A 10,241-nucleotide genomic window follows, 5' to 3' on the forward strand; every position below is an offset into this window, starting at 1 on the left:
TTATTTTAAACTTAAGGAGTTTGAAAAGCTGTGTGGGAGGGGGGGTCATACTGTAAAAAAAAAAAAAAAGAAAGAAAGAAAAGAAAAAAAAGTAAATATTATACTGTACATACGTTTAGAGTAGCAATTAGAAGGTTTGAAATGGACGTATTGATGCCACATTTTATCTAAAGCACAGATAACAAATTCAACATTATTATTATACATTATTTATAGGCCACCCTGTACATATTTTATAAAAGAGTGAATAAAAAAAGGTGTACCTGCAAACCATAAGAATGCATTAGGAGGTCATTACTTGGCTTGAGTGATTATAGGAGTCACAAACGCACATTAATCTCGGTGGATCTGCTTATTGTTTCTTCTTGCCCCAGCACCTATGCCCCATTTGAAAAGGAAGATGACAAAGAAAAAAAAAAAATCCCACCAAATACCTGTGCATTTGTATCTGTATCTCTCATCTTTAACCAAAGGGTATGATGAGATATTCAATATATCCTTATGTACTTGAAATAAAGACATTGCAGAAATAAAGGCATACACGATATGTCAGACAATACTTCCTATAATATATTTTGCCTCGACTACACAATTTCAACACACACAAACGACATTGCACCTCACTCGCTTCTCTGACCTAGGTTTGTCATCTCCTTCATGCCACATCTAAGCTCCGAGTCGATGCATAAACCAGATGAATATGTACCATTGTACAGTGATGGGGGAATCATGCTGTGATGCAATTATCATCTATTGCTCCCAGTAATTCTATCAGGTCTCTGTTTAACAATAATCTCATGTCGAACGTCTAGGGTCGGGTCCTTTCTGTCTCTATTGTTCCTTACACCGGGAAAAAAAACCCCCCAAATACACACACACACACACACACAATCCAATTGGAGGCTGCGCTATTGGATTTTTGCCCTGTAGAATCAACTGGAATCATATTTTTGGCTGGGAATTATCAATACATCTTGCGCAGAGAAGCGAAGAAGACATCAGTGAAGGAGGGGAAAAGAGGATGATAAAGAGAGAGGGAGGATGGATGAGAGACATGGGAACAATCTGGAACTGGATGAAAGAAGTGAGGGAGTCCCAGAAAAGAACTATGAATTACAAAATTACAGGGGGGGAAAGGAAAAAGGTCTTAAATACACTACGATTGGAAATACATTTGATTTTACATGTCAGAACTTTATTGCTTTAAAAAAATATCAAGTAACCCATTAGCACTGACCGTAAAAATTGAATATCCTCAATGAATCCCATTATTTAAAAAAAAAAAAAAAAAAAAAAAGTTCTGTTGCTTTTCATACAATGAGATATGGCACGATGGCACCACTTTTTCTGTTCTGATATCAATCTACTATAAGATACTGAAACTTTGAGTATCAGTTAATACAGATCTGATATTGTTTTCTATAAACACTACTGAGCTGTAAAATGTCTTTCTTTTCTTTTTTTTTTTTTTACAGATTAAACAACTAAACACAATTAATTCACAATTAAACTCTTTCTCACAAAAAAAATCACTTAATAAAGTATAAACATAAATTATTAAATTCATACAAACAAACAAAAAACAGCCAAGTCTCTATAATGTAAACATTTCCAGTTTGTTTCCGTTGCCATTTGTTACAGGACCCAACTTCTGAAATGTTTTCTCCAATATACTGTAGGATTCACCTTTGTTTTTTTTGGGGTTTTTTTGCTTGTTTAGGCCTATACCAACACCGGGCATCGGATCAGTGCCATCTCTAGTGCAAACTAAATAATAAATGGCCTTTATTCATTTTAAGTTACAGAAAGTGCTAGAATATTTCTCTGCCATATTGTGTACAAGTAACTACATTGATTTGGGTCATTACAACAAAATACTGCATATATATATATATATATATATATATATATATATATATATATATATATATATATATATAGTGATTTGTTTGAAGTGTGTCTGTTAAAAGTGTGAGATATGGCACTAATATCATTCCTTATATATAGAAAAGTCACACGGACTTCCCATGTTAATAATCCCATGACACTTAAAATGTTATATTTCACACCTCTGACACCTAAATATTTATTATTTTGTCACGTGCGACTGTCTCACGTGATTCGTCCCGTCCATGTGATTTGTTTCTCCAGGACTGATGTACTGTCACGTGTTAATCAGTTGTATTTTCCACAATACATGATCGCATTCACGTTATGTCACGTGATGCAATTTCACGTAAATACTCCCCTATTCCCTCGCGATAAACATATGATTACATGAAACGTTCGTGCAAATACTACACTTATGCCTACACAGTGCTTTTGGTCTTCTCTATACTCTAAACATCAACATGACAGGAACGCAGAGAGAGGAAGACGATGGCCGTACGGTTGTCCTCTCACCTGTTCTGTGGACTTTTTTTGTTGTTGCTTCCTGTGTTCTCCTGATGTTCCAGCTGTAGCTCTCTCAGTCCCACAGCCATCCATCCACCCGCTGTAGCTCCTCTCTCACTTTTCATAATTATTGAATTATGCTCCGCGCCTCCCATTAAACTGGGGACATTTTCTTCTTAACCACCTGCTCTTCCCCCCCTTCCTCCAGCCAACATTTTACACCATCAATCTTTCAGCGTTAGTGTAGCCCTAAAAGCTTTCTGAGTCCCCTATAATGGCCAGGCAATGTGGGGTCAGCCTGGGAAGGGGGTGCTGGTCATTTTGCGTGTGTGTGTGTGTGTGTGTGTGTGAGTTGTGAAGCCACGGTGATGCACTGGGGGGGGGGCACATTGGTCATTCTATCACTAAGTGTGCATGTGTGAGGCATTGGTGGTAATAACAGGTCACTAGCTGTGACCCCACAAAAGAAAGAAGGAGGGGGAGGCCAGAGTACACAAACGCACTCTGTGAGCTGGTCAGTGTTCAGGCCTTGCGACTTGTGTGCCTTGGGGCAAAGTGGGCTAAGACATTGACCCTTGGTCGGTTAAGCTAAACAAGGCCAGAGTTAACGCAATGTTCGTGCAGAGTCTCAACTCAAAGCTTAAAATGTACAGCGCAGCTGGTTATATTCAGCATCCAATTCCATCCTGGCTACCACTGACAGCAGATTCAAATTATAGAGAAAATGTCAAAAATGTTTTTGAAGGCAACAGGGAAGATTGTCTGGGGTGTTTTTTTCTTAAATTATTAATATACAGTAGTTTTGGTATAGTTTTTTTTTTTAAATAGTTTATTTTTGTATGTGTATGAGTGAAATCTGATGCAACAACAAACCCAGAACTGAAAACCCTTACGCTAAGGTACAATAGTTTCAAAATATTTTGAAGTGCAAAAACAAAAGGAAGCAAAATTAATAATCTGTTTTAAAAATTTTTTAAAAAGTGTTAACAGTATGGGAAGTATATAACCAAATATCATGCTTTGCAATATATCACAGGATCTACTGTACAATATATTTTTTTTAAAGTATACTTTTTATACAACCATTCTTCCTGGGTTCTTTGGACAGGATTCTTGGTATCATAAATGTTTCTACATAAAACTTTTTCTGATAGGAAACGCTTAAGAGTTCTCCCAGAGGAATTAAAAGCTTCTAAGGGTGTGCATACAACGTCTCATTTTCAGACAGCATGACTGTGAAATGACAATAACACAGCAGTAGTGCTGGAAAATATATATTTTTGAACATAATAAGAGGACTTACCTCAGCCTATACAGTAGTTTGTCCAAATAGTGTAGATTTTCTATGTTTTTTTTAATCTGGTTCTCTGCTTAGTAGGCCTATAGATAAAGGTAATACAGGTATAGGTATAGGTAATATGTGACATCAAGAAATTTGAAACAATTAAAGGGGAAAAAAAATCCTTCCACATTAAATGATTTGTATATTAGCGTTTATAACTTACATCTGATCTTTTATAGTGTCCGAGGTTTAATTAGTTCATACCCAGCATTCCCAGGATAGACTCTGGATCCACCACAACCCTGATCAGGATAAAGCAATTACTGAAATTGAATGAGTGAGTGAGTGAGTGAGATATAGTTCGTAATAAAAATCATTTTTAGTTCAAACTTCTTTCATTGACACGTTGCTCTATTTTCAGTTTAATCGATGGTTTCCTACGTTACCCACAATGCTATTTGATTACCTGCTGATAGTGGTGCCCCTGGGATTTAGACCTTACGAATAGAAAGTGATGCAGCAGCACTTTAGTTCTGTAGTCTGTTTCTTACTAAACACCATCGTATGTCTACCTGGATGCCAGTGCAACAGATAGCCTCTAATTTCTCATAGAAACAACAGAAATACAGCACCAATCAACAAATTAACGTCACAATTGCTAAATAACATAATAAAATATGTGTTTTAGGGTGGAATTTCCTGTTAGTATTTATGTTAAAGTCTTGCTCTGAGAAGAGCAGATCAACAGTGGTATTATTAAGGCTTGTGACTAGCATCATGGATGTGATGTCACAGAGATAGTCCAGGAAAGACATTAGCCATTGATCAACAATCCATTGAGACACTCCGCCATGCAACTTTGCCATCTTGGTCATTTTGCATCTATATTCTGACATATTCCACCTGTTATGCTAGGAACATTACAGTCACCTGTGCTAGGATTGTCTAGTACTTCTCACCAACAGTCCAGTTTGGAATCCAGTGTCTGCCACTTTAAGAAAAAGAAAAAGAGAAGTAAATACTCGAACATAACTTGAATGTTTCTCTAGAAGACTTAGTATCTTATAATAATGGCAAATTATGACTTAGTAGCAGAGTAAATTGGTTTTGCTTTCAATATCTGCCGCACGTTTGCCGTAAGGCACCACTGCCAAAGTGCACATTGTTAACTGTGTGTTATGGTGAATTTTTTGACAACATCTGTTCCAATGATCTGCGCACTTGCATCGTTTGATTTGGTTAGCCCATGGTCATATTCAGATGAGTCAATATGGAACAAATAAGCCATTCATTAAAGCTGGTTTGGCATTTGCACAGAACTTGCATTTAATGAAAAAAAAAAAAGAGGGTGAAAGAGAGCTTCTCAGATCCTTCCTGAGACACAACGTGGTCCAGCAGAAATTAGGCTAACCTTCTGATTTGAGCTATTTTTACACTGTCTACGTTCATAAAACATAAGGAAAGAGTGCGGCAGCACGTTTCACATATTCACAACAGAGATATAATTCCTTTAAATAAAGAACAACATTTTGTTTTTAGAGTTTTAAGGGTTTCGTATTTTCATATATGATGATGACCTTATTATACAAATTAAAATACAGATTTTTTTAGGCCTATTATTGACCAAAAATAATTATTAATTAAACAATGCCACATTTTAGCCAAATGTCCATTACAAAGATCGCTACTACTATTTTTAGTTTCCCTACTGTATTAAAAAACTTTACGTTATTTTATTATATCAACAAATGCATTACAGTGAGTACAGTGTGGTGTGTTTGTGCTTAAATTTGTTCTAAGATTAGCCTGATACAGTCATACCATACCATAACACAACATAATATAGCATAAAATAACAAAGGTAATAACAAACAGCTTTATTAAAACATAATATACATGTATTGTATATTATACAGCATGGATACTTACAATATAATAAAAATACATTATAGAATTACCATTAGGTTTTGAGCAGATATTGGATTGCTGACAGAATATTAGATTACTGGGGATTACAAAATTGTCCCAAATGATCTGAGTCCATGCTAGTGGCATTGTTTTCCCCTTGGCTCAAGCTCCAAGGCGACTTTTCTATTGTGTTGTGGGAACGTTTTATTTATTTATTTATTTAAAAAAAGAAAAAGAAAAAGCCAAAATATTAGAAAATAAATATTTGAAATTATTATTTGAATTTATTAGAAAAAAAAAATCTGCAAGGTGTAAATATACACATTACCTCTGCTGTCCAAATGAAACAAGTTAAACCACTTTGTTATTCTGCTGTATTTGTTCTTCCTTATTTTGTATATGGGAAGCATGTGCAAAGTGATTGTGTGTGTGTGTGTGTGTGTGCGCGCTGTAATCACTGTGTCAGCACAGATGGAAGACCCCTGTGCAGAGAGCTGGTGCTGATCGCACAGTTCCCAGCATGCTGCTCATTACTTAATGCTCATAAAGCCACTCATATTATTCATCTGTGACAGCGAGCCTGCTCTGCATAACCTAAACAAATCATTCATACATGCACCACACACACACACACACACACACACACACACAATACAGTTATACTTACAAGCTACATTAAGTCCACACTAATACTGTAACATACAAACAGACATGACATGGACATGGACATGCAGCACACACACATAGAGGCATATTACTCAGAAACAGTAGTACAACTGCATAAACACACTGCACGGTCGTGTTTGAGAGATGAACAACCTTAATAACACCTTAAACTTTTCTCCCTTCCTCTCCTCCCTCCCCGGCCTGCCTTCACTTCCCCCTTTAACGTGCAGTAATGTGATTAGCGCACAGCTAATGGCCTCTCCTTCTGGCGCTCGGAGACATTCTGCCCAGACCTTGGAAGGCACACCAGGCCTGCTGCAAAGAGCCTACATCTGCAGAGAGAGAGAGAGAGAGAGAGAGAGAGAGAGAGAGAGAGAGAGAGAGAGAGAGAGAGAGAGAGAGAGAGAGAGAGAGCCCCTCCTCCCCTCTTGGCAAATCTATAGGGAGAGAAGGCAGAGACAGGTGCATTTCTGCACAAATCGAGTTAGCCCAGGCATGCCACATCCAATTGAGCTAAATTGATGTGAGAGTTTGTGATGTCTGCCGTGGGTTCTACAGCAAAGGTCAGTGTGCCGAGACAATGACATCAATCTGGCCTGCACGTGGCCAAGAGAAAACCCTCCTATAGCTTCAGTCAGTCCAGTGCAGACAAAAAAAGCAAATTATAGAAAAAGCAGTGAGAATCAGGAGGAGGAAAAAACGAACACTAAGTATAACTCCTGAGACTATTATTATTATGAGCGATTAACAATAACTTTAAACTGGAATACTTCTATACAACTCCCAGGGTTGATTTAGCCTATAAGTACTACTTCTGCATAATTTTTGTGTGGGCTATAGTTTATACAATAATTCATACCACTACAATAAGCTTCATCTGTAGCTATTATAACATCATTATTGATGTTTTTTTTTTCTTTCTAGCTAGAAAATGATGAACGCTTGATGCCGTTGGTATACAGCACTGAAGTGGGATATAGGTCTAAAGTTTCTTGTGCCCCAAGAGAACAGGCTCTCTGCCGGATTGGCTTTCCGTCACTTCTATCACTTCAGGCCTCGGTCTGGAAATAGATACGAGAGGGTATCGCTTCCAGCCCACCTATATTCAGAGAACCATTTTCTTTTATCACATTAGCGTTATTGCCTCTCTCGGCTTTGCTCGGATACTGCAACTCAATACTTTACCTCAGGCCTGGCCCGAACTGCGACCTCACTACAGCACATGTGTTCTCCAAAATTACACCATCCACATCCACAGGCTGGCTAGCATCTGGATACTTTCTCACGTTTAAAAAAAACGTGAAAGCGCAGAGTTGAATTGACACCTCAAGTGCACTGGAAATTTTTTTACTCTTCCTGTGTTCAATTTGTGTCCAGGTGAACTCGTATAACTGCTCAAGGCGAGATGTTAAACGTACCGTGTGTTATGTGCTGTGTTTTTAAACTCGAGGATTGATGGGATACATTTCTTGCACTTGTTTCAGGATAAAATCAGCTTTGAACAAGCAAAGGTTTTCTTTTTCTTTTTTTTTTTCTTCTTCTTCTTTTTTTTTTTTTTAGAAAATCAGTGCATTTGTAAAATACTTAAGATAAGATAAGATAAATGTTTATTGTATAGATAAATAAATATATAGATATAGAAAAATAAATATAATATAACAATAGTGTTGAGCTGACGAGAACACGATAGCTCATGATGTGAGACAGTCAATAAGTAAGACAAAGAAATGTTAATGGGTCTAAAAGCCATAAAATTCACATGAAAACGCTTACTATGTAACGTTCGCCTCACACCTCCAGGGTCGGGGGTTCGATCCCCACTGCTGCCCTGTGTGTGCGGAGTTTGCATGTTCTCCTTGTGCTGCGGCGGTTTCCTCCGGGTTCTCCGGTTTCCTCCACAAGTCCAAAGACATACATGGTAGGTTGATTGGCGTGTCCAAAGTGTCCGTAGTGTGTGAATGGGTGTGTGAGTGTGAATGTGTATGTGAGTGCACCCTGTGATGGATTGGATTGGCACCTCGTCCAGGGTGTACCCCGCTTTTGTGCCCCATGCTCACTGAGATAGGCTTCAGGTTCCTTTTGACCCTGTAGGATAAGAGATATAGAAAATGGATGGATTATTTCTACCCTTTTCATGTGTAGTCGATTACTTTCACCAGTATACTCTCTCACACCAGCAGTTGTTTTGATCACTCCCTGAATTAGTCCAGTTTTAAAATAGATGAAGCAATAAGATGAGGAGGATAAATAATATCAGGAAATAAAAAACAGCCTAGCTACCTCAAATTGAAAAGCACATGGTTCCCATGAGGGCCACAAATAGCACCACGGCACTTTTTCAGTAAACAGAAATGAACCAAGATGCGGTTGATTTGATGCAGTCTGGGCCAAAAGTAGGTTTCTTAAAGGATAACACTATTCATTCTCATTTGCTGGTGTGTGTGGTTGTTTTTTTTTTTTTTAAGTCAATACAGACTATACAGTTCCTCATGCGTCATGTTGCAGCCTCAATGCCATTTACAAAACCCCCTCATCCACTGCCTTTATTCGACTGTCTTATCAAGTGATGTTAGGTCAGCTTTTTTTCCCCGTGCAATCCCTGGCTTAGTTAGATCATAATCTCGTGTGCAAAGCATTGCATTAGATCTGAGCACCTGCTAAGCGCATCATGTGAATTTATCTCTGCCCAGGATGGTGGAAATGGCAGGAAAATTGGACCGGTGAGTTGTCAGGTGTCACCCTGTTGCTTCCAGTTGGCAAACTGCATAAAGGAGTCGTTCCAGTTCACCATTACCATGATTAAATACACCGAGCTATTGACGGGTGGTGTGCGGTGCGCATCATTTTGAAAACAACAACTGGAAATAAAATGCTGGAAGGCTTTATTATACTGTAGTGTGATCACAATCAGACTGTTAATTATCATATTATGAGACCCGTGTTATTTGCCTAGTATTTGAATTGTGCCTAGCAGAAAAAAGCGCTTTGGGTAAATAAATAAATAAATAAATAAATAAATAAATAAATTCAAAAGGCACAAAGAAGTCCAAAATGTTGCCTGTCATTACAAAGTGCACACGGTTTAATCCACGACAAAGCAACGCAATAGACACACAGCTCAAGTTCTCTTTAAAAGCCACAAAAAAACATTTCCGAACATTTTCCAGGCTACCAGACCTTGGGTTCAAACGGTCATGCGCGCTGCTTCGGTGACCCTTGATATCCGCTTTCATTCATCAGCAACATTTTTCTCCATGGCTAGAAACGAAGTGCTCCCCAAAATATGACAGGGGTTGCACGTGATTTATCGTCCCTCATGGGTGCAGAAGAATGCCGTTCTTTATGGCTTGGCTGGGAAATTCAGTGTTCAACTTGAGCTGGTTGAGCTGAGGGTGCACAAGCCAAGAAGATGTCAGTCACCGTGTATTCACGCGAGTAAAGAAATTAGATATAGTCAGTAAACACAATATTAACAATAATAATAATTGATAAGAAAATAAAATAATAATAATAAAAAAGTTTGCCTAGGAATCAGATTCTATTCATTACGCCCTGTTCATAACAAGTTTAAAAGAAAACACCGACTTGGACTAATCGTATAAACAATCAAGGAACACGAGATGGCTGAAAGGTGGGCGTGATAGTCGTGGGTAAACTAATATTAAATTTCGGATCATGCTGTAGCCTATAAGATGGTGTTGTAATTGCTGGTGTACGTTGATTATTTGTAACTGGCAACGCCGGGTCTTTAGGGAGGATAAGGGCTAGGCTATAATAGGTTCGACTTGTTATGATTTTGAGTTTTGATACGATACGATATGATATGATAAATGAGAGGGCGCCATACTGTAATTGCAAGTCAACTTGAAGGCCAACAACTGCGGCGCCCTGAGAGGCCATGGAGGATTTTTCTTTAAAACATTAAAAAGCGCTCGATCATTCTCGATGCGCTGCGGCGTCGCCTGTCGCAGAGCTGGTCATTAATCGCTTA

Source organism: Ictalurus furcatus, chromosome 8 (assembly GCF_023375685.1).
Source record: "Ictalurus furcatus strain D&B chromosome 8, Billie_1.0, whole genome shotgun sequence".
Classification (NCBI taxonomy): Eukaryota; Metazoa; Chordata; class Actinopteri; order Siluriformes; family Ictaluridae; genus Ictalurus; species Ictalurus furcatus.